The sequence below is a fragment of the Salmo salar genome, chromosome 27 (assembly GCF_965601325.2).
Source record: "Salmo salar chromosome 27, fSalSal1, whole genome shotgun sequence".
In the NCBI taxonomy this organism is placed as follows: Eukaryota; Metazoa; Chordata; class Actinopteri; order Salmoniformes; family Salmonidae; genus Salmo; species Salmo salar.
In genome coordinates, this window is record NC_138317.1 from 16757301 (window position 1) to 16783798 (window position 26498).

The 26498-nt window shown below is 38.6% G+C and overlaps 18 non-coding genes across 18 annotated transcripts; all 18 read right to left on the minus strand.

Annotated features, from left to right (window-relative positions):
• Positions 1–373: 373 nt before the first annotated feature.
• trnal-uaa (transfer RNA leucine (anticodon UAA)) lies at positions 374–456 on the minus strand. The gene has a single exon. It is a non-coding gene; the product is annotated as a tRNA-Leu (tRNA).
• A 2407-nt stretch (positions 457–2863) lies between these two features.
• trnal-uaa (transfer RNA leucine (anticodon UAA)) lies at positions 2864–2946 on the minus strand. The gene has a single exon. It is a non-coding gene; the product is annotated as a tRNA-Leu (tRNA).
• Positions 2947–4522: 1576 nt separating this feature from the next.
• Positions 4523–4605, minus strand: trnal-uaa (transfer RNA leucine (anticodon UAA)). Its single transcript has one exon. It is a non-coding gene; the product is annotated as a tRNA-Leu (tRNA).
• A 1577-nt stretch (positions 4606–6182) lies between these two features.
• Positions 6183–6265, minus strand: trnal-uaa (transfer RNA leucine (anticodon UAA)). The gene has a single exon. It is a non-coding gene; the product is annotated as a tRNA-Leu (tRNA).
• A 747-nt stretch (positions 6266–7012) lies between these two features.
• trnal-caa (transfer RNA leucine (anticodon CAA)) lies at positions 7013–7095 on the minus strand. The gene has a single exon. It is a non-coding gene; the product is annotated as a tRNA-Leu (tRNA).
• A 1576-nt stretch (positions 7096–8671) lies between these two features.
• trnal-uaa (transfer RNA leucine (anticodon UAA)) lies at positions 8672–8754 on the minus strand. The gene has a single exon. It is a non-coding gene; the product is annotated as a tRNA-Leu (tRNA).
• Positions 8755–10331: 1577 nt separating this feature from the next.
• trnal-uaa (transfer RNA leucine (anticodon UAA)) lies at positions 10332–10414 on the minus strand. The gene has a single exon. It is a non-coding gene; the product is annotated as a tRNA-Leu (tRNA).
• A 1578-nt stretch (positions 10415–11992) lies between these two features.
• trnal-uaa (transfer RNA leucine (anticodon UAA)) lies at positions 11993–12075 on the minus strand. The gene has a single exon. It is a non-coding gene; the product is annotated as a tRNA-Leu (tRNA).
• Positions 12076–13651: 1576 nt separating this feature from the next.
• trnal-uaa (transfer RNA leucine (anticodon UAA)) lies at positions 13652–13734 on the minus strand. Its single transcript has one exon. It is a non-coding gene; the product is annotated as a tRNA-Leu (tRNA).
• Positions 13735–15311: 1577 nt separating this feature from the next.
• Positions 15312–15394, minus strand: trnal-uaa (transfer RNA leucine (anticodon UAA)). Its single transcript has one exon. It is a non-coding gene; the product is annotated as a tRNA-Leu (tRNA).
• Positions 15395–16141: 747 nt separating this feature from the next.
• Positions 16142–16224, minus strand: trnal-caa (transfer RNA leucine (anticodon CAA)). The gene has a single exon. It is a non-coding gene; the product is annotated as a tRNA-Leu (tRNA).
• Positions 16225–17800: 1576 nt separating this feature from the next.
• On the minus strand, positions 17801–17883 carry trnal-caa (transfer RNA leucine (anticodon CAA)). The gene has a single exon. It is a non-coding gene; the product is annotated as a tRNA-Leu (tRNA).
• Positions 17884–19459: 1576 nt separating this feature from the next.
• On the minus strand, positions 19460–19542 carry trnal-uaa (transfer RNA leucine (anticodon UAA)). Its single transcript has one exon. It is a non-coding gene; the product is annotated as a tRNA-Leu (tRNA).
• A 747-nt stretch (positions 19543–20289) lies between these two features.
• On the minus strand, positions 20290–20372 carry trnal-caa (transfer RNA leucine (anticodon CAA)). The gene has a single exon. It is a non-coding gene; the product is annotated as a tRNA-Leu (tRNA).
• A 747-nt stretch (positions 20373–21119) lies between these two features.
• On the minus strand, positions 21120–21202 carry trnal-caa (transfer RNA leucine (anticodon CAA)). Its single transcript has one exon. It is a non-coding gene; the product is annotated as a tRNA-Leu (tRNA).
• Positions 21203–22778: 1576 nt separating this feature from the next.
• trnal-uaa (transfer RNA leucine (anticodon UAA)) lies at positions 22779–22861 on the minus strand. Its single transcript has one exon. It is a non-coding gene; the product is annotated as a tRNA-Leu (tRNA).
• A 1576-nt stretch (positions 22862–24437) lies between these two features.
• On the minus strand, positions 24438–24520 carry trnal-caa (transfer RNA leucine (anticodon CAA)). Its single transcript has one exon. It is a non-coding gene; the product is annotated as a tRNA-Leu (tRNA).
• Positions 24521–26096: 1576 nt separating this feature from the next.
• Positions 26097–26179, minus strand: trnal-caa (transfer RNA leucine (anticodon CAA)). Its single transcript has one exon. It is a non-coding gene; the product is annotated as a tRNA-Leu (tRNA).
• Between the last annotated feature and the right edge of the window lie 319 nt (positions 26180–26498).

The following is a 26498-nucleotide window of genomic DNA, read 5'->3' on the forward strand; positions in this document are numbered from 1 at the left end:
TTTAATTCCAATGTCTAAACCACTCAGCCATCCTGGTGTAAATAGAGTACGATCAAGAGCCCAGTGAAATTGGAATGAGGAGCACACAGTCAGTTTTTTTGGCTTTGAGCCAGACAATATCTAAACGAGACTTGTTGACATCCAAATCAAACTTAATACAAGAATGGGGTTTCGAAGCAAGAAGAACAACAATTGAGTTGATAATGACTCTAACACCTTAACCACTCAGCCATCTTTTGTGTTTTTAAAGGATAAACACTTGCTGAGTCAAGTCGGAATATGGGAAACAAAGTGAATTCTTTCAGCTTTGATCCAAACAAATTTCCAATGAGTGAAAGGTCAATTGATAACATCCAAATCAAAGAGAAACTTCTACCAGAAATGGGGTTCGAACCCACGAGGACATATGTCCATCGGATCTTAAGTCCAACGCCTTAACCTCTCAGCCATCCTGGTGTAAAGAACACAAAATCAAGGGCCCAGTCAAAATGGAATAAGGAGCACACAGTCAGATTTTTTGGCTTTGATCCAGACAATATGTAAATGAAACTTGATTACATCCAAATCAAACGTTCTACCAGATGTAGATTTCGAACCAACAAGAACATTTTTAATTTCGATCATGAGTCTAACGCCTTAACCACACTGCCATCCAGGTGTTTCTAAAAGATTAACAAGAGCTGAGTCAAAATGGAAGAACTTTTCATTGTCATTTCTTTCAGATTCGATCCACGCTAAATGTAAAAGAGTGAAAGGAGGGTTGATTACACCCAAAGTAAACTTTTTCCAGGAATGGGGTTGGTACCCACAAGAACATAGTGTTCATTGGACTTTAATTCCAATGTCTAAACCACTCAGCCATCCTGGTGTAAATAGAGTACGATCAAGATCCTAGTGAAATTGGAATGAGGAGCACACAGTCAGTTTTTTTGGCTTTGAGCCAGACAATATCTAATCGAGACTTGTTGACATCCAAATCAAACTTAATACAAGAATGGGGTTTCGAAGCAAAAATAATAACAATTAAGTTGATAATGACTCTAACAGCCTAAACACTCAGCCATCTTTTGTGTTTTTAAAGGATAAACACTTGCTGAGTCAAGTCGGAATATGGGAAACAACGTCAATTCTTTCAGCTTTGATCCAAACAAATTTCCAATGAGTGAAAGGTCAATTGATAACATCCAAATCAAAGACAAACTTCTACCAGAAATGGGGTTCGAACCCACGAGGACATATGACCACTAGATCTTGAGTCCAACGCCTTAACTTCTCGGCCATCCTGGTGTAAAGAACACAAAATCAAGAGCCCAGTCAAAATGAAATAAGGAGGACACAGTCAGGTCTTTTGGCTTTGATCCAGACAATATGTAAATGAAACTTGATTACATCCAAATCAAACGTTCTACCAGATGTAGGTCTCGAACCAACAAGAACATTTTCATTTCGATCATGATTCTAATGCCTTTAACACACTGCCATCCAGGTGTTTCTAAAAGATTAACAAGAGCTGAGTCAAAATGGAAGAACTTGTCATAGTCATTTCTTTCAGATTTTATCCCCGCTAAATGTAAATGAGTTAAAGGAGGGTTGATTACATCTAAAGTAAACTTTTTCCAGGAATGGGGTTGGTACCCATGAGAACATACTGTTCATTGGATTTTTATTCCAACGTCAAAACCACTCAGCCATCCTGGTGTAAATAAAGTACGATCAAGATCCCAGTGAAATTGGAATGAGGAGCACACAGTCAGTTTTTTGGGCTTTGAGCCAGACAATATCTAAACGAGACTTGTTGACATCCAAATCAAACTTAATACAAGAATGGGGTTTCGAAGCAAGAAGAACAACAATTGAGTTGATAATGACTCTAACACCTTAACCACTCAGCCATTTTTGGTGTTTTTAGTGGATAAACACTTGCTGAGTCAAGTCGGAATATGGGAAACAACGTCAATTCTTTCAGCTTTGGTCCCAACAAATTTCCAATGAGTGAAAGGTCAATTGATAACATCCAAATCAAAGACAAACTTCTACCAGAAATGCGGTTCGAACCCACGAGGACATATGACCACTAGATCTTGAGTCCAACGCCTTAACTTCTCGGCCATCCTGGTGTAAAGAACACAAAATCAAGAGCCCAGTCAAAATGAAATAAGGAGGACACAGTCAGGTCTTTTGGCTTTGATCCAGACAATATGTAAATGAAACTTGATTACATCCAAATCAAACGTTCTACCAGATGTAGGTCTCGAACCAACAAGAACATTTTCATTTCAATCATGAGTCTAACACCTTTAACACACTGCCATCCAGGTGTTTCTAAAGATTAACAAGAGCTGAGTCAAAATGGAAGAACTTGTCATAGTCATTTCTTTCAGATTTGATCCCCGCTAAATGTAAATGAGTGAAAGGAGGGTTGATTACATCTAAAGTAAACTTTTTCCAGGAATGGGGTTGGTACCCACAAGAACATACTGTTCATTGGACTTTAATTCCAATGTCTAAACCACTCAGCCATCCTGGTGTAAATAGAGTACGATCAAGAGCCCAGTGAAATTGGAATGAGGAGCACACAGTCAGTTTTTTGGGCTTTGAGCCAGACAATATCTAAACGAGACTTGTTGACATCCAAATCAAACTTAATACAAGAATGGGGTTTCGAAGCAAGAAGAACAACAATTGAGTTGATAATGACTCTAACACCTTAACCACTCAGCCATCTTTTGTGTTTTTAATTTATAAACACTTGCTGAGTCAAGTCGGAATATGGGAAACAAAGTGAATTCTTTCAGCTTTGATCCAAACAAATTTCCAATGAGTGGAAGGACAATTGACAAAATCCAAATCATTGACAAACTTCTACCAGGAGTGGGGATCGAACCCACGAGGACATATGTCCATTGGATCTTAAGTCCAACGCCTTAACCTCTCAGCCATCCTGGTGTAAAGAACACAAAATCAAGGGCCCAGTCAAAATGGAATAAGGAGCACACAGTCAGATTTTTTGGCTTTGATCCAGACAATATGTAAATGAAACTTGATTACATCCAAATCAAACGTTCTACCAGATGTAGATTTCGAACCAACAAGAACATTTTAATTTCGATCATGAGTCTAACGCCTTAACCACACTGCCATCCAGGTGTTTCTAAAAGATTAACAAGAGCTGAGTCAAAATGGAAGAACTTTTCATTGTCATTTCTTTCAGATTCGATCCACGCTAAATGTAAAAGAGTGAAAGGAGGGTTGATTACACCCAAAGTAAACTTTTTCCAGGAATGGGGTTGGTACCCACAAGAACATACTGTTCATTGGACTTTAATTCCAATGTCTAAACCACTCAGCCATCCTGGTGTAAATAGAGTACGATCAAGATCCCAGTGAAATTGGAATGAGGAGCACACAGTCAGTTTTTTTGGCTTTGAGCCAGACAATATCTAATCGAGACTTGTTGACATCCAAATCAAACTTAATACAAGAATGGGGTTTCGAAGCAAAAATAATAACAATTAAGTTGATAATGACTCTAACAGCCTAAACACTCAGCCATCTTTTGTGTTTTTAAAGGATAAACACTTGCTGAGTCAAGTCGGAATATGGGAAACAACGTCAATTCTTTCAGCTTTGATCCAAACAAATTTCCAATGAGTGAAAGGTCAATTGATAACATCCAAATCAAAGACAAACTTCTACCAGAAATGGGGTTCGAACCCACGAGGACATATGACCACTAGATCTTGAGTCCAACACCTTAACTTCTCGGCCATCCTGGTGTAAAGAACACAAAATCAAGAGCCCAGTCAAAATGAAATAAGGAGGACACAGTCAGGTCTTTTGGCTTTGATCCAGACAATATGTAAATGAAACTTGATTACATCCAAATCAAACGTTCTACCAGATGTAGGTCTCGAACCAACAAGAACATTTTCATTTCAATCATGAGTCTAACGCCTTAAACACACTGCCATCCAGGTGTTTCTAAAGATTAACAAGAGCTGAGTCAAAATGGAAGAACTTGTCATAGTCATTTCTTTCAGATTTGATCCCCGCTAAATGTAAATGAGTGAAAGGAGGGTTGATTACATCTAAAGTAAACTTTTTCCAGGAATGGGGTTGGTACCCACAAGAACATACTGTTCATTGGACTTTAATTCCAATGTCTAAACCACTCAGCCATCCTGGTGTAAATAGAGTACGATCAAGAGCCCAGTGAAATTGGAATGAGGAGCACACAGTCAGTTTTTTGGGCTTTGAGCCAGACAATATCTAAACGAGACTTGTTGACATCCAAATCAAACTTAATACAAGAATGGGGTTTCGAAGCAAGAAGAACAACAATTGAGTTGATAATGACTCTAACACCTTAACCACTCAGCCATCTTTTGTGTTTTTAAAGGATAAACACTTGCTGAGTCAAGTCGGAATATGGGAAACAAAGTGAATTCTTTCAGCTTTGATCCAAACAAATTTCCAATGAGTGGAAGGACAATTGACAAAATCCAAATCATTGACAAACTTCTACCAGGAGTGGGGATCGAACCCACGAGGACATATGTCCATTGGATCTTAAGTCCAACGCCTTAACCTCTCAGCCATCCTGGTGTAAAGAACACAAAATCAAGGGCCCAGTCAAAATGGAATAAGGAGCACACAGTCAGATTTTTTGGCTTTCATCCAGACAATATGTAAATGAAACTTGATTACATCCAAATCAAACGTTCTACCAGATGTAGATTTCGAACCAACAAGAACATTTTAATTTCGATCATGAGTCTAACGCCTTAACCACACTGCCATCCAGGTGTTTCTAAAAGATTAACAAGAGCTGAGTCAAAATGGAAGAACTTTTCATTGTCATTTCTTTCAGATTCGATCCACGCTAAATGTAAAAGAGTGAAAGGAGGGTTGATTACACCCAAAGTAAACTTTTTCCAGGAATGGGGTTGGTACCCACAAGAACATACTGTTCATTGGACTTTAATTCCAATGTCTAAACCACTCAGCCATCCTGGTGTAAATAGAGTACGATCAAGATCCCAGTGAAATTGGAATGAGGAGCACACAGTCAGTTTTTTTGGCTTTGAGCCAGACAATATCTAATCGAGACTTGTTGACATCCAAATCAAACTTAATACAAGAATGGGGGTTCGAAGCAAAAATAATAACAATTAAGTTGATAATGACTCTAACAGCCTAAACACTCAGCCATCTTTTGTGTTTTTAAAGGATAAACACTTGCTGAGTCAAGTCGGAATATGGGAAACAACGTCAATTCTTTCAGCTTTGATCCAAACAAATTTCCAATGAGTGAAAGGTCAATTGATAACATCCAAATCAAAGACAAACTTCTACCAGAAATGGGGTTCGAACCCACGAGGACATATGACCACTAGATCTTGAGTCCAACACCTTAACTTCTCGGCCATCCTGGTGTAAAGAACACAAAATCAAGAGCCCAGTCAAAATGAAATAAGGAGGACACAGTCAGGTCTTTTGGCTTTGATCCAGACAATATGTAAATGAAACTTGATTACATCCAAATCAAACATTCTACCAGATGTAGGTCTCGAACCAACAAGAACATTTTCATTTCAATCATGAGTCTAACGCCTTAAACACACTGCCATCCAGGTGTTTCTAAAGATTAACAAGAGCTGAGTCAAAATGGAAGAACTTGTCATAGTCATTTCTTTCAGATTTGATCCCCGCTAAATGTAAATGAGTGAAAGGAGGGTTGATTACATCTAAAGTAAACTTTTTCCAGGAATGGGGTTGGTACCCACAAGAACATACTGTTCATTGGACTTTAATTCCAATGTCTAAACCAACTCAGCCATCCTGGTGTAAATAGAGTACGATCAAGAGCCCAGTGAAATTGGAATGAGGAGCACACAGTCAGTTTTTTGGGCTTTGAGCCAGACAATATCTAAACGAGACTTGTTGACATCCAAATCAAACTTAATACAAGAATGGGGTTTCGAAGCAAGAAGAACAACAATTGAGTTGATAATGACTCTAACACCTTAACCACTCAGCCATCTTTTGTGTTTTTAATTTATAAACACTTGCTGAGTCAAGTCGGAATATGGGAAACAAAGTGAATTCTTTCAGCTTTGATCCAAACAAATTTCCAATGAGTGGAAGGACAATTGACAAAATCCAAATCATTGACAAACTTCTACCAGGAGTGGGGATCGAACCCACGAGGACATATGTCCATTGGATCTTAAGTCCAACGCCTTAACCTCTCAGCCATCCTGGTGTAAAGAACACAAAATCAAGGGCCCAGTCAAAATGGAATAAGGAGCACACAGTCAGATTTTTTGGCTTTGATCCAGACAATATGTAAATGAAACTTGATTACATCCAAATCAAACGTTCTACCAGATGTAGATTTCGAACCAACAAGAACATTTTAATTTCGATCATGAGTCTAACGCCTTAACCACACTGCCATCCAGGTGTTTCTAAAAGATTAACAAGAGCTGAGTCAAAATGGAAGAACTTTTCATTGTCATTTCTTTCAGATTCGATCCACGCTAAATGTAAAAGAGTGAAAGGAGGGTTGATTACACCCAAAGTAAACTTTTTCCAGGAATGGGGTTGGTACCCACAAGAACATACTGTTCATTGGACTTTAATTCCAATGTCTAAACCACTCAGCCATCCTGGTGTAAATAGAGTACGATCAAGATCCCAGTGAAATTGGAATGAGGAGCACACAGTCAGTTTTTTTGGCTTTGAGCCAGACAATATCTAATCGAGACTTGTTGACATCCAAATCAAACTTAATACAAGAATGGGGTTTCGAAGCAAAAATAATAACAATTAAGTTGATAATGACTCTAACAGCCTAAACACTCAGCCATCTTTTGTGTTTTTAAAGGATAAACACTTGCTGAGTCAAGTCGGAATATGGGAAACAACGTCAATTCTTTCAGCTTTGATCCAAACAAATTTCCACTGAGTGAAAGGTCAATTGATAACGTCCAAATCAAAGACAAACTTCTACCAGGAGTGGGGATCGAACCCACAAGGACATATGTCCATTAGATCTTGAGTCCAACGCCTTAACCTCTCGGCCATCCTGGTGTAAAGAGCACAAAATCAAGGGCCCAGTCAAAATGGAATAAGGAGCACACAGTCAGATCTTTTGGGTTTGATCCAGACAATATGTAAATAAAACTTGACTACATCCAAATCAAACGTTCTACCAGATGTAGGTCTCGAACCAACCAGAACATTTTCATTTCAATCATGAGTCTAACGCCTTAAACACACTGCCATCCAGGTGTTTCTAAAAGATTAACAAGAGCTGAGTCAAAATGGAAGAACTTTTCATTGTCATTTCTTTCAGATTCGATCCACGCTAAATGTAAAAGAGTGAAAGGAGGGTTGATTACATCCAAAGTAAACTTTTTCCAGGAATGGGGTTGGTACACAGAAGAACATACTGTTCATTGGACTTTAATTCCAATGTCTAAACCACTCAGCCATCCTGGTGTAAATAAAGTATGATCAAGATCCCAGTGAAATTGGAATGAGGAGCACACAGTCAGTTTTTTGGGCTTTGAGCCAGACAATATCTAAACGAGACTTGTTGACATCCAAATCAAACTTAATACAAGAATGGGGTTTCGAAGCAAGAAGAACAACAATTGAGTTGATAATGACTCTAACACCTTAACCACTCAGGCATCTTTTGTGTTTTTAGTGGATAAACACTTGCGGAGTCAAGTCGGAATATGGGAAACAACGTCAATTCTTTCAGCTTTGATCCAAACAAATTTCCAATGAGTGAAAGGTCAATTGATTACATCCAAATCAAAGACAAACTTCTACCAGAAATGGGGTTCGATCCCACGAGGACATATGACCACTAGATCTTGAGTCCAACGCCTTAACTTCTCGGCCATCCTGGTGCAAATAACACAAAATCAAGAGCCCAGTCAAAATGAAATAAGGAGGACACAGTCAGGTCTTTTGGCTTTGATCCAGACAATATGTAAATGAAACTTGATTACATCCAAATCAAACGTTCTACCAGATGTAGGTCTCGAACCAACAAGAACATTTTCATTTCAATCATGAGTCTAACACCTTTAACACACTGCCATCCAGGTGTTTCTAAAGATTAACAAGAGCTGAGTCAAAATGGAAGAACTTGTCATAGTCATTTCTTTCAGATTTGATCCCCGCTAAATGTAAATGAGTGAAAGGAGGGTTGATTACATCTAAAGTAAACTTTTTCCAGGAATGGGGTTGGTACCCACAAGAACATACTGTTCATTGGACTTTAATTCCAATGTCTAAACCACTCAGCCATCCTGGTGTAAATAGAGTACGATCAAGAGCCCAGTGAAATTGGAATGAGGAGCACACAGTCAGTTTTTTGGGCTTTGAGCCAGACAATATCTAAACGAGACTTGTTGACATCCAAATCAAACTTAATACAAGAATGGGGTTTCGAAGCAAGAAGAACAACAATTGAGTTGATAATGACTCTAACACCTTAACCACTCAGCCATCTTTTGTGTTTTTAATTTATAAACACTTGCTGAGTCAAGTCGGAATATGGGAAACAAAGTGAATTCTTTCAGCTTTGATCCAAACAAATTTCCAATGAGTGGAAGGACAATTGACAAAATCCAAATCATTGACAAACTTCTACCAGGAGTGGGGATCGAACCCACGAGGACATATGTCCATCGGATCTTAAGTCCAACGCCTTAACCTCTCAGCCATCCTGGTGTAAAGAACACAAAATCAAGGGCCCAGTCAAAATGGAATAAGGAGCACACAGTCAGATTTTTTGGCTTTGATCCAGACAATATGTAAATGAAACTTGATTACATCCAAATCAAACGTTCTACCAGATGTAGATTTCGAACCAACAAGAACATTTTAATTTCGATCATGAGTCTAACGCCTTAACCACACTGCCATCCAGGTGTTTCTAAAAGATTAACAAGAGCTGAGTCAAAATGGAAGAACTTTTCATTGTCATTTCTTTCAGATTCGATCCACGCTAAATGTAAAAGAGTGAAAGGAGGGTTGATTACACCCAAAGTAAACTTTTTCCAGGAATGGGGTTGGTACCCACAAGAACATACTGTTCATTGGACTTTAATTCCAATGTCTAAACCACTCAGCCATCCTGGTGTAAATAGAGTACGATCAAGATCCCAGTGAAATTGGAATGAGGAGCACACAGTCAGTTTTTTTGGCTTTGAGCCAGACAATATCTAATCGAGACTTGTTGACATCCAAATCAAACTTAATACAAGAATGGGGTTTCGAAGCAAAAATAATAACAATTAAGTTGATAATGACTCTAACAGCCTAAACACTCAGCCATCTTTTGTGTTTTTAAAGGATAAACACTTGCTGAGTCAAGTCGGAATATGGGAAACAACGTCAATTCTTTCAGCTTTGATCCAAACAAATTTCCAATGAGTGAAAGGTCAATTGATAACATCCAAATCAAAGACAAACTTCTACCAGAAATGGGGTTCGAACCCACGAGGACATATGACCACTAGATCTTGAGTCCAACACCTTAACTTCTCGGCCATCCTGGTGTAAAGAACACAAAATCAAGAGCCCAGTCAAAATGAAATAAGGAGGACACAGTCAGGTCTTTTAGCTTTGATCCAGACAATATGTAAATGAAACTTGATTACATCCAAATCAAACGTTCTACCAGATGTAGGTCTCGAACCAACAAGAACATTTTCATTTCGATCATGATTCTAATGCCTTTAACACACTGCCATCCAGGTGTTTCTAAAAGATTAACAAGAGCTGAGTCAAAATGGAAGAACTTGTCATAGTCATTTCTTTCAGATTTGATCCCCGCTAAATGTAAATGAGTGAAAGGAGGGTTGATTACATCTAAAGTAAACTTTTTCCAGGAATGGGGTTGGTACCCATGAGAACATACTGTTCATTGGATTTTTATTCCAACGTCAAAACCACTCAGCCATCCTGGTGTAAATAAAGTACGATCAAGATCCCAGTGAAATTGGAATGAGGAGCACACAGTCAGTTTTTTGGGCTTTGAGCCAGACAATATCTAAACGAGACTTGTTGACATCCAAATCAAACTTAATACAAGAATGGGGTTTCGAAGCAAGAAGAACAACAATTGAGTTGATAATGACTCTAACACCTTAACCACTCAGCCATCTTTTGTGTTTTTAATTTATAAACACTTGCTGAGTCAAGTCGGAATATGGGAAACAAAGTGAATTCTTTCAGCTTTGATCCAAACAAATTTCCAATGAGTGGAAGGACAATTGACAAAATCCAAATCATTGACAAACTTCTACCAGGAGTGGGGATCGAACCCACGAGGACATATGTCCATTGGATCTTAAGTCCAACGCCTTAACCTCTCAGCCATCCTGGTGTAAAGAACACAAAATCAAGGGCCCAGTCAAAATGGAATAAGGAGCACACAGTCAGATTTTTTGGCTTTGATCCAGACAATATGTAAATGAAACTTGATTACATCCAAATCAAACACTTCTACCACATTGTAGATTTCGAACCAACAAGAACATTTTAATTTCGATCATGAGTCTAACGCCTTAACCACACTGCCATCCAGGTGTTTCTAAAAGATTAACAAGAGCTGAGTCAAAATGGAAGAACTTTTCATTGTCATTTCTTTCAGATTCGATCCACGCTAAATGTAAAAGAGTGAAAGGAGGGTTGATTACACCCAAAGTAAACTTTTTCCAGGAATGGGGTTGGTACCCACAAGAACATACTGTTCATTGGACTTTAATTCCAATGTCTAAACCACTCAGCCATCCTGGTGTAAATAGAGTACGATCAAGATCCCAGTGAAATTGGAATGAGGAGCACACAGTCAGTTTTTTTGGCTTTGAGCCAGACAATATCTAATCGAGACTTGTTGACATCCAAATCAAACTTAATACAAGAATGGGGTTTCGAAGCAAAAATAATAACAATTAAGTTGATAATGACTCTAACAGCCTAAACACTCAGCCATCTTTTGTGTTTTTAAAGGATAAACACTTGCTGAGTCAAGTCGGAATATGGGAAACAACGTCAATTCTTTCAGCTTTGATCCAAACAAATTTCCAATGAGTGAAAGGTCAATTGATAACATCCAAATCAAAGACAAACTTCTACCAGAAATGGGGTTCGAACCCACGAGGACATATGACCACTAGATCTTGAGTCCAACACCTTAACTTCTCGGCCATCCTGGTGTAAAGAACACAAAATCAAGAGCCCAGTCAAAATGAAATAAGGAGGACACAGTCAGGTCTTTTGGCTTTGATCCAGACAATATGTAAATGAAACTTGATTACATCCAAATCAAACGTTCTACCAGATGTAGGTCTCGAACCAACAAGAACATTTTCATTTCAATCATGAGTCTAACGCCTTAAACACACTGCCATCCAGGTGTTTCTAAAGATTAACAAGAGCTGAGTCAAAATGGAAGAACTTGTCATAGTCATTTCTTTCAGATTTGATCCCCGCTAAATGTAAATGAGTGAAAGGAGGGTTGATTACATCTAAAGTAAACTTTTTCCAGGAATGGGGTTGGTACCCACAAGAACATACTGTTCATTGGACTTTAATTCCAATGTCTAAACCACTCAGCCATCCTGGTGTAAATAGAGTACGATCAAGAGCCCAGTGAAATTGGAATGAGGAGCACACAGTCAGTTTTTTGGGCTTTGAGCCAGACAATATCTAAACGAGACTTGTTGACATCCAAATCAAACTTAATACAAGAATGGGGTTTCGAAGCAAGAAGAACAACAATTGAGTTGATAATGACTCTAACACCTTAACCACTCAGCCATCTTTTGTGTTTTTAATTTATAAACACTTGCTGAGTCAAGTCGGAATATGGGAAACAAAGTGAATTCTTTCAGCTTTGATCCAAACAAATTTCCAATGAGTGGAAGGACAATTTACAAAATCCAAATCATTGACAAACTTCTACCAGGAGTGGGGATCGAACCCACGAGGACATACGTCCATTGGATCTTAAGTCCAACGCCTTAACCTCTCAGCCATCCTGGTGTAAAGAACACAAAATCAAGGGCCCAGTCAAAATGGAATAAGGAGCACACAGTCAGATTCTTTGGCTTTGATCCAGACAATATGTAAATGAAACTTGATTACATCCAAATCAAACGTTCTACCAGATGTAGATTTCGAACCAACAAGAACATTTTAATTTCGATCATGAGTCTAACGCCTTAACCACACTGCCATCCAGGTGTTTCTAAAAGATTAACAAGAGCTGAGTCAAAATGGAAGAACTTTTCATTGTCATTTCTTTCAGATTCGATCCACGCTAAATGTAAAAGAGTGAAAGGAGGGTTGATTACACCCAAAGTAAACTTTTTCCAGGAATGGGGTTGGTACCCACAAGAACATACTGTTCATTGGACTTTAATTCCAATGTCTAAACCACTCAGCCATCCTGGTGTAAATAGAGTACGATCAAGATCCCAGTGAAATTGGAATGAGGAGCACACAGTCAGTTTTTTTGGCTTTGAGCCAGACAATATCTAATCGAGACTTGTTGACATCCAAATCAAACTTAATACAAGAATGGGGTTTCGAAGCAAAAATAATAACAATTAAGTTGATAATGACTCTAACAGCCTAAACACTCAGCCATCTTTTGTGTTTTTAAAGGATAAACACTTGCTGAGTCAAGTCGGAATATGGGAAACAACGTCAATTCTTTCAGCTTTGATCCAAACAAATTTCCAATGAGTGAAAGGTCAATTGATAACATCCAAATCAAAGACAAACTTCTACCAGAAATGGGGTTCGAACCCACGAGGACATATGACCACTAGATCTTGAGTCCAACACCTTAACTTCTCGGCCATCCTGGTGTAAAGAACACAAAATCAAGAGCCCAGTCAAAATGAAATAAGGAGGACACAGTCAGGTCTTTTGGCTTTGATCCAGACAATATGTAAATGAAACTTGATTACATCCAAATCAAACGTTCTACCAGATGTAGGTCTCGAACCAACAAGAACATTTTCATTTCAATCATGAGTCTAACGCCTTAAACACACTGCCATCCAGGTGTTTCTAAAGATTAACAAGAGCTGAGTCAAAATGGAAGAACTTGTCATAGTCATTTCGTTCAGATTTGATCCCCGCTAAATGTAAATGAGTGAAAGGAGGGTTGATTACATCTAAAGTAAACTTTTTCCAGGAATGGGGTTGGTACCCACAAGAACATACTGTTCATTGGACTTTAATTCCAATGTCTAAACCACTCAGCCATCCTGGTGTAAATAGAGTACTATCAAGAGCCCAGTGAAATTGGAATGAGGAGCACACAGTCAGTTTTTTGGGCTTTGAGCCAGACAATATCTAAACGAGACTTGTTGACATCCAAATCAAACTTAATACAAGAATGGGGTTTCGAAGCAAGAAGAACAACAATTGAGTTGATAATGACTCTAACACCTTAACCACTCAGCCATCTTTTGTGTTTTTAATTTATAAACACTTGCTGAGTCAAGTCGGAATATGGGAAACAAAGTGAATTCTTTCAGCTTTGATCCAAACAAATTTCCAATGAGTGGAAGGACAATTTACAAAATCCAAATCATTGACAAACTTCTACCAGGAGTGGGGATCGAACCCACGAGGACATACGTCCATTGGATCTTAAGTCCAACGCCTTAACCTCTCAGCCATCCTGGTGTAAAGAACACAAAATCAAGGGCCCAGTCAAAATGGAATAAGGAGCACACAGTCAGATTTTTTGGCTTTGATCCAGACAATATGTAAATGAAACTTGATTACATCCAAATCAAACGTTCTACCAGATGTAGATTTCGAACCAACAAGAACATTTTAATTTCGATCATGAGTCTAACGCCTTAACCACACTGCCATCCAGGTGTTTCTAAAAGATTAACAAGAGCTGAGTCAAAATGGAAGAACTTTTCATTGTCATTTCTTTCAGATTCGATCCACGCTAAATGTAAAAGAGTGAAAGGAGGGTTGATTACATCCAAAGTAAACTTTTTCCAGGAATGGGGTTGGTACCCAGAAGAACATACTGTTCATTGGACTTTAATTCCAATGTCTAAACCACTCAGCCATCCTGGTGTAAATAGAGTACGATCAAGAGCCCAGTGAAATTGGAATGAGGAGCACACAGTCAGTTATTTTGGCATTGAGCCAGACAATATCTAAACGAGACTTGTTGACATCCAAATCAAACTTAATACAAGAATGGGGTTTCGAAGCAAGAAGAACAACAATTGAGTTGATAATGACTCTAACACCTTAACCACTCAGCCATCTTTTGTGTTTTTAAAGGATAAACACTTGCTGAGTCAAGTCGGAATATGGGAAACAAAGTGAATTCTTTCAGCTTTGATCCAAACAAATTTCCACTGAGTGAAAGGTCAATTGATAACATCCAAATCAAAGACAAACTTCTACCAGAAATGGGGTTCAAACCCACGAGGACATATGACCACTAGATCTTGAGTCCAACACCTTAACTTCTCGGCCATCCTGGTGTAAAGAACACAAAATCAAGAGCCCAGTCAAAATGAAATAAGGAGGACACAGTCAGGTCTTTTGGCTTTGATCCAGACAATATGTAAATGAAACTTGATTACATCCAAATCAAACGTTCTACCAGATGTAGGTCTCGAACCAACAATAACATTTTCATTTCAATCATGAGTCTAACACCTTTAACACACTGCCATCCAGGTGTTTCTAAAGATTAACAAGCTGCTGAGTCAAAATGGAAGAACTTGTCATAGTCATTTCTTTCAGATTTGATCCCCGCTAAATGTAAATGAGTGAAAGGAGGGTTGATTACATCTAAAGTAAACTTTTTCCAGGAATGGGGTTGGTACCCACAAGAACATACTGTTCATTGGACTTTAATTCCAATGTCTAAACCACTCAGCCATCCTGGTGTAAATAGAGTACGATCAAGAGCCCAGTGAAATTGGAATGAGGAGCACACAGTCAGTTTTTTGGGCTTTGAGCCAGACAATATCTAAACGAGACTTGTTGACATCCAAATCAAACTTAATACAAGAATGGGGTTTCGAAGCAAGAAGAACAACAATTGAGTTGATAATGACTCTAACACCTTAACCACTCAGCCATCTTTTGTGTTTTTAATTTATAAACACTTGCTGAGTCAAGTCGGAATATGGGAAACAAAGTGAATTCTTTCAGCTTTGATCCAAACAAATTTCCAATGAGTGGAAGGACAATTGACAAAATCCAAATCATTGACAAACTTCTACCAGGAGTGGGGATCGAACCCACGAGGACATATGTCCATTGGATCTTAAGTCCAACGCCTTAACCTCTCAGCCATCCTGGTGTAAAGAACACAAAATCAAGGGCCCAGTCAAAATGGAATAAGGAGCACACAGTCAGATTTTTTGGCTTTGATCCAGACAATATGTAAATGAAACTTGATTACATCCAAATCAAACGTTCTACCAGATGTAGATTTCGAACCAACAAGAACATTTTAATTTCGATCATGAGTCTAACGCCTTAACCACACTGCCATCCAGGTGTTTCTAAAAGATTAACAAGAGCTGAGTCAAAATGGAAGAACTTTTCATTGTCATTTCTTTCAGATTCGATCCACGCTAAATGTAAAAGAGTGAAAGGAGGGTTGATTACACCCAAAGTAAACTTTTTCCAGGAATGGGGTTGGTACCCACAAGAACATACTGTTCATTGGACTTTAATTCCAATGTCTAAACCACTCAGCCATCCTGGTGTAAATAGAGTACGATCAAGATCCCAGTGAAACTGGAATGAGGAGCACACAGTCAGTTTTTTTGGCTTTGAGCCAGACAATATCTAATCGAGACTTGTTGACATCCAAATCAAACTAAATACAAGAATGGGGTTTCGAAGCAAGAAGAACAACAATTGAGTTGATAATGACTCTAACACCTTAACCACTCAGCCATCTTTTGTGTTTTTAAAGGATAAACACTTGCTGAGTCAAGTCGGAATATGGGAAACAAAGTGAATTCTTTCAGCTTTGATCCAAAAAAATTTCCACTGAGTGAAAGGTCAATTGATAACGTCCAAATCAAAGACAAACTTCTACCAGGAGTGGGGATCGAACCCACAAGGACATATGTCCATTAGATCTTGAGTCCAACGCCTTAACCTCTCGGCCATCCTGGTGTAAAGAGCACAAAATCAAGGGCCCAGTCAAAATGGAATAAGGAGCACACAGTCAGATCTTTTGGCTTTGATCCAGACAATATGTAAATAAAACTTGACTACATCCAAATCAAACGTTCTACCAGATGTAGGTCTCGAACCAACAAGAACATTTTCATTTCAATCATGAGTCTAACGCCTTAAACACACTGCCATCCAGGTGTTTCTAAAAGATTAACAAGAGCTGAGTCAAAATGGAAGAACTTTTCATTGTCATTTCTTTCAGATTCGATCCACGCTAAATTGAAAAGAGTGAAAGGAGGGTTGATTACATCTAAAGTAAACTTTTTCCAGGAATGGGGTTGGTACCCACAAGAACATACTGTTCATTGGACTTTAATTCCAATGTCTAAACCACTCAGCCATCCTGGTGTAAATAGAGTACGATCAAGTGCCCAGTGAAATTGGAATGAGGAGCACAGAGTCAGTTTTTTTGGCTTTGAGCCAGACAATATCTAAACGAGACTTGTTGACATCCAAATCAAACTAAATACAAGAATGGGGTTTCGAAGCAAGAAGAACAACAATTGAGTTGATAATGACTCTAACACCTTAACCACTCAGCCATCTTTTGTGTTTTTAAAGGATAAACACTTGCTGAGTCAAGTCGGAATATGGGAAACAAAGTGAATTCTTTCAGCTTTGATCCAAACAAATTTCCACTGAGTGAAAGGTCAATTGATAACATCCAAATCAAAGACAAACTTCTACCAGAAATGGGGTTCAAACCCACGAGGACATATGACCACTAGATCTTGAGTCCAACACCTTAACTTCTCGGCCATCCTGGTGTAAAGAACACAAAATCAAGAGCCCAGTCAAAATGAAATAAGGAGGACACAGTCAGGTCTTTTGGCTTTGATCCAGACAATATGTAAATGAAACTTGATTACATCCAAATCAAACGTTCTACCAGATGTAGGTCTCGAACCAACAATAACATTTTCATTTCAATCATGAGTCTAACACCTTTAACACACTGCCATCCAGGTGTTTCTAAAGATTAACAAGAGCTGAGTCAAAATGGAAGAACTTGTCATAGTCATTTCTTTCAGATTTGATCCCCGCTAAATGTAAATGAGTGAAAGGAGGGTTGATTACATCTAAAGTAAACTTTTTCCAGGAATGGGGTTGGTACCCACAAGAACATACTGTTCATTGGACTTTAATTCCAATGTCTAAACCACTCAGCCATCCTGGTGTAAATAGAGTACGATCAAGAGCCCAGTGAAATTGGAATGAGGAGCACACAGTCAGTTTTTTGGGCTTTGAGCCAGACAATATCTAAACGAGACTTGTTGACATCCAAATCAAACTTAATACAAGAATGGGGTTTCGAAGCAAGAAGAACAACAATTGAGTTGATAATGACTCTAACACCTTAACCACTCAGCCATCTTTTGTGTTTTTAATTTATAAACACTTGCTGAGTCAAGTCGGAATATGGGAAACAAAGTGAATTCTTTCAGCTTTGATCCAAACAAATTTCCAATGAGTGGAAGGACAATTGACAAAATCCAAATCATTGACAAACTTCTACCAGGAGTGGGGATCGAACCCACGAGGACATATGTCCATTAGATCTTGAGTCCAACGCCTTAACCTCTCGGCCATCCTGGTGTAAAGAGCACAAAATCAAGGGCCCAGTCAAAATGGAATAAGGAGCACACAGTCAGATCTTTTGGCTTTGATCCAGACAATATGTAAATAAAACTTGACTACATCCAAATCAAACGTTCTACCAGATGTAGGTCTCGAACCAACAAGAACATTTTCATTTCAATCATGAGTCTAACGCCTTAAACACACTGCCATCCAGGTGTTTCTAAAAGATTAACAAGAGCTGAGTCAAAATGGAAGAACTTTTCATTGTCATTTCTTTCAGATTCGATCCACGCTAAATTGAAAAGAGTGAAAGGAGGGTTGATTACATCTAAAGTAAACTTTTTCCAGGAATGGGGTTGGTACCCACAAGAACATACTGTTCATTGGACTTTAATTCCAATGTCTAAACCACTCAGCCATCCTGGTGTAAATAGAGTACGATCAAGTGCCCAGTGAAATTGGAATGAGGAGCACAGAGTCAGTTTTTTTGGCTTTGAGCCAGACAATATCTAAACGAGACTTGTTGACATCCAAATCAAACTAAATACAAGAATGGGGTTTCGAAGCAAGAAGAACAACAATTGAGTTGATAATGACTCTAACACCTTAACCACTCAGCCATCTTTTGTGTTTTTAAAGGATAAACACTTGCTGAGTCAAGTCGGAATATGGGAAACAAAGTGAATTCTTTCAGCTTTGATCCAAACAAATTTCCACTGAGTGAAAGGTCAATTGATAACATCCAAATCAAAGACAAACTTCTACCAGAAATGGGGTTCAAACCCACGAGGACATATGACCACTAGATCTTGAGTCCAACACCTTAACTTCTCGGCCATCCTGGTGTAAAGAACACAAAATCAAGAGCCCAGTCAAAATGAAATAAGGAGGACACAGTCAGGTCTTTTGGCTTTGATCCAGACAATATGTAAATGAAACTTGATTACATCCAAATCAAACGTTCTACCAGATGTAGGTCTCGAACCAACAATAACATTTTCATTTCAATCATGAGTCTAACACCTTTAACACACTGCCATCCAGGTGTTTCTAAAGATTAACAAGAGCTGAGTCAAAATGGAAGAACTTGTCATAGTCATTTCTTTCAGATTTGATCCCCGCTAAATGTAAATGAGTGAAAGGAGGGTTGATTACATCTAAAGTAAACTTTTTCCAGGAATGGGGTTGGTACCCACAAGAACATACTGTTCATTGGACTTTAATTCCAATGTCTAAACCACTCAGCCATCCTGGTGTAAATAGAGTACGATCAAGAGCCCAGTGAAATTGGAATGAGGAGCACACAGTCAGTTTTTTGGGCTTTGAGCCAGACAATATCTAAACGAGACTTGTTGACATCCAAATCAAACTTAATACAAGAATGGGGTTTCGAAGCAAGAAGAACAACAATTGAGTTGATAATGACTCTAACACCTTAACCACTCAGCCATCTTTTGTGTTTTTAATTTATAAACACTTGCTGAGTCAAGTCGGAATATGGGAAACAAAGTGAATTCTTTCAGCTTTGATCCAAACAAATTTCCAATGAGTGGAAGGACAATTGACAAAATCCAAATCATTGACAAACTTCTACCAGGAGTGGGGATCGAACCCACGAGGACATATGTCCATTGGATCTTAAGTCCAACGCCTTAACCTCTCAGCCATCCTGGTGTAAAGAACACAAAATCAAGGGCCCAGTCAAAATGGAATAAGGAGCACACAGTCAGATTTTTTGGCTTTGATCCAGACAATATGTAAATGAAACTTGATTACATCCAAATCAAACGTTCTACCAGATGTAGATTTCGAACCAACAAGAACATTTTAATTTCGATCATGAGTCTAACGCCTTAACCACACTGCCATCCAGGTGTTTCTAAAAGATTAACAAGAGCTGAGTCAAAATGGAAGAACTTTTCATTGTCATTTCTTTCAGATTCGATCCACGCTAAATGTAAAAGAGTGAAAGGAGGGTTGATTACACCCAAAGTAAACTTTTTCCAGGAATGGGGTTGGTACCCACAAGAACATACTGTTCATTGGACTTTAATTCCAATGTCTAAACCACTCAGCCATCCTGGTGTAAATAGAGTACGATCAAGATCCCAGTGAAACTGGAATGAGGAGCACACAGTCAGTTTTTTTGGCTTTGAGCCAGACAATATCTAATCGAGACTTGTTGACATCCAAATCAAACTAAATACAAGAATGGGGTTTCGAAGCAAGAAGAACAACAATTGAGTTGATAATGACTCTAACACCTTAACCACTCAGCCATCTTTTGTGTTTTTAAAGGATAAACACTTGCTGAGTCAAGTCGGAATATGGGAAACAAAGTGAATTCTTTCAGCTTTGATCCAAAAAAATTTCCACTGAGTGAAAGGTCAATTGATAACGTCCAAATCAAAGACAAACTTCTACCAGGAGTGGGGATCGAACCCACAAGGACATATGTCCATTAGATCTTGAGTCCAACGCCTTAACCTCTCGGCCATCCTGGTGTAAAGAGCACAAAATCAAGGGCCCAGTCAAAATGGAATAAGGAGCACACAGTCAGATCTTTTGGCTTTGATCCAGACAATATGTAAATAAAACTTGACTACATCCAAATCAAACGTTCTACCAGATGTAGGTCTCGAACCAACAAGAACATTTTCATTTCAATCATGAGTCTAACGCCTTAAACACACTGCCATCCAGGTGTTTCTAAAAGATTAACAAGAGCTGAGTCAAAATGGAAGAACTTTTCATTGTCATTTCTTTCAGATTCGATCCACGCTAAATTGAAAAGAGTGAAAGGAGGGTTGATTACATCTAAAGTAAACTTTTTCCAGGAATGGGGTTGGTACCCACAAGAACATACTGTTCATTGGACTTTAATTCCAATGTCTAAACCACTCAGCCATCCTGGTGTAAATAGAGTACGATCAAGTGCCCAGTGAAATTGGAATGAGGAGCACAGAGTCAGTTTTTTTGGCTTTGAGCCAGACAATATCTAAACGAGACTTGTTGACATCCAAATCAAACTAAATACAAGAATGGGGTTTCGAAGCAAGAAGAACAACAATTGAGTTGATAATGACTCTAACACCTTAACCACTCAGCCATCTTTTGTGTTTTTAAAGGATAAACACTTGCTGAGTCAAGTCGGAATATGGGAAACAAAGTGAATTCTTTCAGCTTTGATCCAAACAAATTTCCACTGAGTGAAAGGTCAATTGATAACGTCCAAATCAAAGACAAACTTCTACCAGGAGTGGGGATCGAACCCACGAGGACATATGTCCATTAGATCTTGAGTCCAACGCCTTAACCTCTCGGCCATCCTGGTGTAAAGAGCACAAAATCAAGGGCCCAGTCAAAATGGAATAAGGAGCACACAGTCAGATCTTTTGGCTTTGATCCAGACAATATGTAAATAAAACTTGACTACATCCAAATCAAACGTTCTACCAGATGTAGGTCTCGAACCAACAAGAACATTTTCATTTCAATCATGAGTCTAACGCCTTAAACACACTGCCATCCAGGTGTTTCTAAAAGATTAACAAGAGCTGAGTCAAAATGGAAGAACTTTTCATTGTCATTTCTTTCAGATTCGATCCACGCTAAATGTAAAAGAGTGAAAGGAGGGTTGATTACATCCAAAGTAAACTTTTTCCAGGAATGGGGTTGGTACCCAGAAGAACATACTGTTCATTGGACTTTAATTCCAATGTCTAAACCACTCAGCCATCCTGGTGTAAATAGAGTACGATCAAGAGCCCAGTGAAATTGGAATGAGGAGCACACAGTCAGTTATTTTGGCATTGAGCCAGACAATATCTAAACGAGACTTGTTGACATCCAAATCAAACTTAATACAAGAATGGGGTTTCGAAGCAAAAAGAATAACAATTAAGTTGATAATGACTCTAACACCCTAACCACTCAGCCATTTTTTGTGTTTTTAGTGGATAAACACTTGCTGAGTCAAGTCGGAATATGGGAAACAACGTCAATTCTTTCAGCTTTGATCCAAACAAATTTCCAATGAGTGAAAGGTCAATTGATAACATCCAAATCAAAGACAAACTTCTACCAGAAATGGGGTTCAAACCCACGAGGACATATGACCACTAGATCTTGAGTCCAACACCTTAACTTCTCGGCCATCCTGGTGTAAAGAACACAAAATCAAGAGCCCAGTCAAAATGAAATAAGGAGGACACAGTCAGGTCTTTTGGCTTTGATCCAGACAATATGTAAATGAAACTTGATTACATCCAAATCAAACGTTCTACCAGATGTAGGTCTCGAACCAACAAGAACATTTTCATTTCAATCATGAGTCTAACGCCTTAAACACACTGCCATCCAGGTGTTTCTAAAGATTAACAAGAGCTGAGTCAAAATGGAAGAACTTGTCATAGTCATTTCTTTCAGATTTGATCCCCGCTAAATGTAAATGAGTGAAAGGAGGGTTGATTACATCTAAAGTAAACTTTTTCCAGGAATGGGGTTGGTACCCACAAGAACATACTGTTCATTGGACTTTAATTCCAATGTCTAAACCACTCAGCCATCCTGGTGTAAATAGAGTACGATCAAGAGCCCAGTGAAATTGGAATGAGGAGCACACAGTCAGTTTTTTGGGCTTTGAGCCAGACAATATCTAAACGAGACTTGTTGACATCCAAATCAAACTTAATACAAGAATGGGGTTTCGAAGCAAGAAGAACAACAATTGAGTTGATAATGACTCTAACACCTTAACCACTCAGCCATCTTTTGTGTTTTTAATTTATAAACACTTGCTGAGTCAAGTCGGAATATGGGAAACAAAGTGAATTCTTTCAGCTTTGATCCAAACAAATTTCCAATGAGTGGAAGGACAATTTACAAAATCCAAATCATTGACAAACTTCTACCAGGAGTGGGGATCGAACCCACGAGGACATACGTCCATTGGATCTTAAGTCCAACGCCTTAACCTCTCAGCCATCCTGGTGTAAAGAACACAAAATCAAGGGCCCAGTCAAAATGGAATAAGGAGCACACAGTCAGATTTTTTGGCTTTGATCCAGACAATATGTAAATGAAACTTGATTACATCCAAATCAAACGTTCTACCAGATGTAGATTTCGAACCAACAAGAACATTTTAATTTCGATCATGAGTCTAACGCCTTAACCACACTGCCATCCAGGTGTTTCTAAAAGATTAACAAGAGCTGAGTCAAAATGGAAGAACTTTTCATTGTCATTTCTTTCAGATTCGATCCACGCTAAATGTAAAAGAGTGAAAGGAGGGTTGATTACACCCAAAGTAAACTTTTTCCAGGAATGGGGTTGGTACCCACAAGAACATACTGTTCATTGGACTTTAATTCCAATGTCTAAACCACTCAGCCATCCTGGTGTAAATAGAGTACGATCAAGATCCCAGTGAAATTGGAATGAGGAGCACACAGTCAGTTTTTTTGGCTTTGAGCCAGACAATATCTAATCGAGACTTGTTGACATCCAATTCAAACTTAATACAAGAATGGGGTTTCGAAGCAAGAAGAACAACAATTAAGTTGATAATGACTCTAACAGCCTAAACACTCAGCCATCTTTTGTGTTTTTAGTGGATAAACACTTGCTGAGTCAAGTCGGAATATGGGAAACAACGTCAATTCTTTCAGCTTTGATCCAAACAAATTTCCAATGAGTGAAAGGTCAATTGATAACATCCAAATCAAAGACAAACTTCTACCAGAAATGGGGTTCGAACCCACGAGGACATATGACCACTAGATCTTGAGTCCAACGCCTTAACTTCTCGGCCATCCTGGTGTAAAGAACACAAAATCAAGAGCCCAGTCAAAATGAAATAAGGAGGACACAGTCAGGTCTTTTGGCTTTGATCCAGACAATATGTAAATGAAACTTGATTACATCCAAATCAAACGTTCTACCAGATGTAGGTCTCGAACCAACAATAACATTTTCATTTCAATCATGAGTCTAACACCTTTAACACACTGCCATCCAGGTGTTTCTAAAGATTAACAAGAGCTGAGTCAAAATGGAAGAACTTGTCATAGTCATTTCTTTCAGATTTGATCCCCGCTAAATGTAAATGAGTGAAAGGAGGGTTGATTACATCTAAAGTAAACTTTTTCCAGGAATGGGGTTGGTACCCACAAGAACATACTGTTCATTGGACTTTAATTCCAATGTCTAAACCACTCAGCCATCCTGGTGTAAATAGAGTACGATCAAGAGCCCAGTGAAATTGGAATGAGGAGCACACAGTCAGTTTTTTTGGCTTTGAGCCAGACAATATCTAATCGAGACTTGTTGACATCCAAATCAAACTAAATACAAGAATGGGGTTTCGAAGCAAGAAGAACAACAATTGAGTTGATAATGACTCTAACACCTTAACCACTCAGCCATCTTTTGTGTTTTTAAAGGATAAACACTTGCTGAGTCAAGTCGGAATATGGGAAACAAAGTGAATTCTTTCAGCTTTGATCCAAAAAAATTTCCACTGAGTGAAAGGTCAATTGATAACGTCCAAATCAAAGACAAACTTCTACCAGGAGTGGGGATCGAACCCACAAGGACATATGTCCATTAGATCTTGAGTCCAACGCCTTAACCTCTCGGCCATCCTGGTGTAAAGAGCACAAAATCAAGGGCCCAGTCAAAATGGAATAAGGAGCACACAGTCAGATCTTTTGGCTTTGATCCAGACAATATGTAAATAAAACTTGACTACATCCAAATCAAACGTTCTACCAGATGTAGGTCTCGAACCAACAAGAACATTTTCATTTCAATCATGAGTCTAACGCCTTAAACACACTGCCATCAAGGTGTTTCTAAAAGATTAACAAGAGCTGAGTCAAAATGGAAGAACTTTTCATTGTCATTTCTTTCAGATTCGATCCACGCTAAATGTAAAAGAGTGAAAGGAGGGTTGATTACACCCAAAGTAAACTTTTTCCAGGAATGGGGTTGGTACCCACAAGAACATACTGTTCATTGGACTTTAATTCCAATGTCTAAACCACTCAGCCATCCTGGTGTAAATAGAGTACGATCAAGATCCCAGTGAAATTGGAATGAGGAGCACACAGTCAGTTTTTTTGGCTTTGAGCCAGACAATATCTAATCGAGACTTGTTGACATCCAATTCAAACTTAATACAAGAATGGGGTTTCGAAGCAAGAAGAACAACAATTAAGTTGATAATGACTCTAACAGCCTAAACACTCAGCCATCTTTTGTGTTTTTAGTGGATAAACACTTGCTGAGTCAAGTCGGAATATGGGAAACAACGTCAATTCTTTCAGCTTTGATCCAAACAAATTTCCAATGAGTGAAAGGTCAATTGATAACATCCAAATCAAAGACAAACTTCTACCAGAAATGGGGTTCGAACCCACGAGGACATATGACCACTAGATCTTGAGTCCAACGCCTTAACTTCTCGGCCATCCTGGTGTAAAGAACACAAAATCAAGAGCCCAGTCAAAATGAAATAAGGAGGACACAGTCAGGTCTTTTGGCTTTGATCCAGACAATATGTAAATGAAACTTGATTACATCCAAATCAAACGTTCTACCAGATGTAGGTCTCGAACCAACAATAACATTTTCATTTCAATCATGAGTCTAACACCTTTAACACACTGCCATCCAGGTGTTTCTAAAGATTAACAAGAGCTGAGTCAAAATGGAAGAACTTGTCATAGTCATTTCTTTCAGATTTGATCCCCGCTAAATGTAAATGAGTGAAAGGAGGGTTGATTACATCTAAAGTAAACTTTTTCCAGGAATGGGGTTGGTACCCACAAGAACATACTGTTCATTGGACTTTAATTCCAATGTCTAAACCACTCAGCCATCCTGGTGTAAATAGAGTACGATCAAGAGCCCAGTGAAATTGGAATGAGGAGCACACAGTCAGTTTTTTTGGCTTTGAGCCAGACAATATCTAATCGAGACTTGTTGACATCCAAATCAAACTAAATACAAGAATGGGGTTTCGAAGCAAGAAGAACAACAATTGAGTTGATAATGACTCTAACACCTTAACCACTCAGCCATCTTTTGTGTTTTTAAAGGATAAACACTTGCTGAGTCAAGTCGGAATATGGGAAACAAAGTGAATTCTTTCAGCTTTGATCCAAAAAAATTTCCACTGAGTGAAAGGTCAATTGATAACGTCCAAATCAAAGACAAACTTCTACCAGGAGTGGGGATCGAACCCACAAGGACATATGTCCATTAGATCTTGAGTCCAACGCCTTAACCTCTCGGCCATCCTGGTGTAAAGAGCACAAAATCAAGGGCCCAGTCAAAATGGAATAAGGAGCACACAGTCAGATCTTTTGGCTTTGATCCAGACAATATGTAAATAAAACTTGACTACATCCAAATCAAACGTTCTACCAGATGTAGGTCTCGAACCAACAAGAACATTTTCATTTCAATCATGAGTCTAACGCCTTAAACACACTGCCATCCAGGTGTTTCTAAAAGATTAACAAGAGCTGAGTCAAAATGGAAGAACTTTTCATTGTCATTTCTTTCAGATTCGATCCACGCTAAATTGAAAAGAGTGAAAGGAGGGTTGATTACATCTAAAG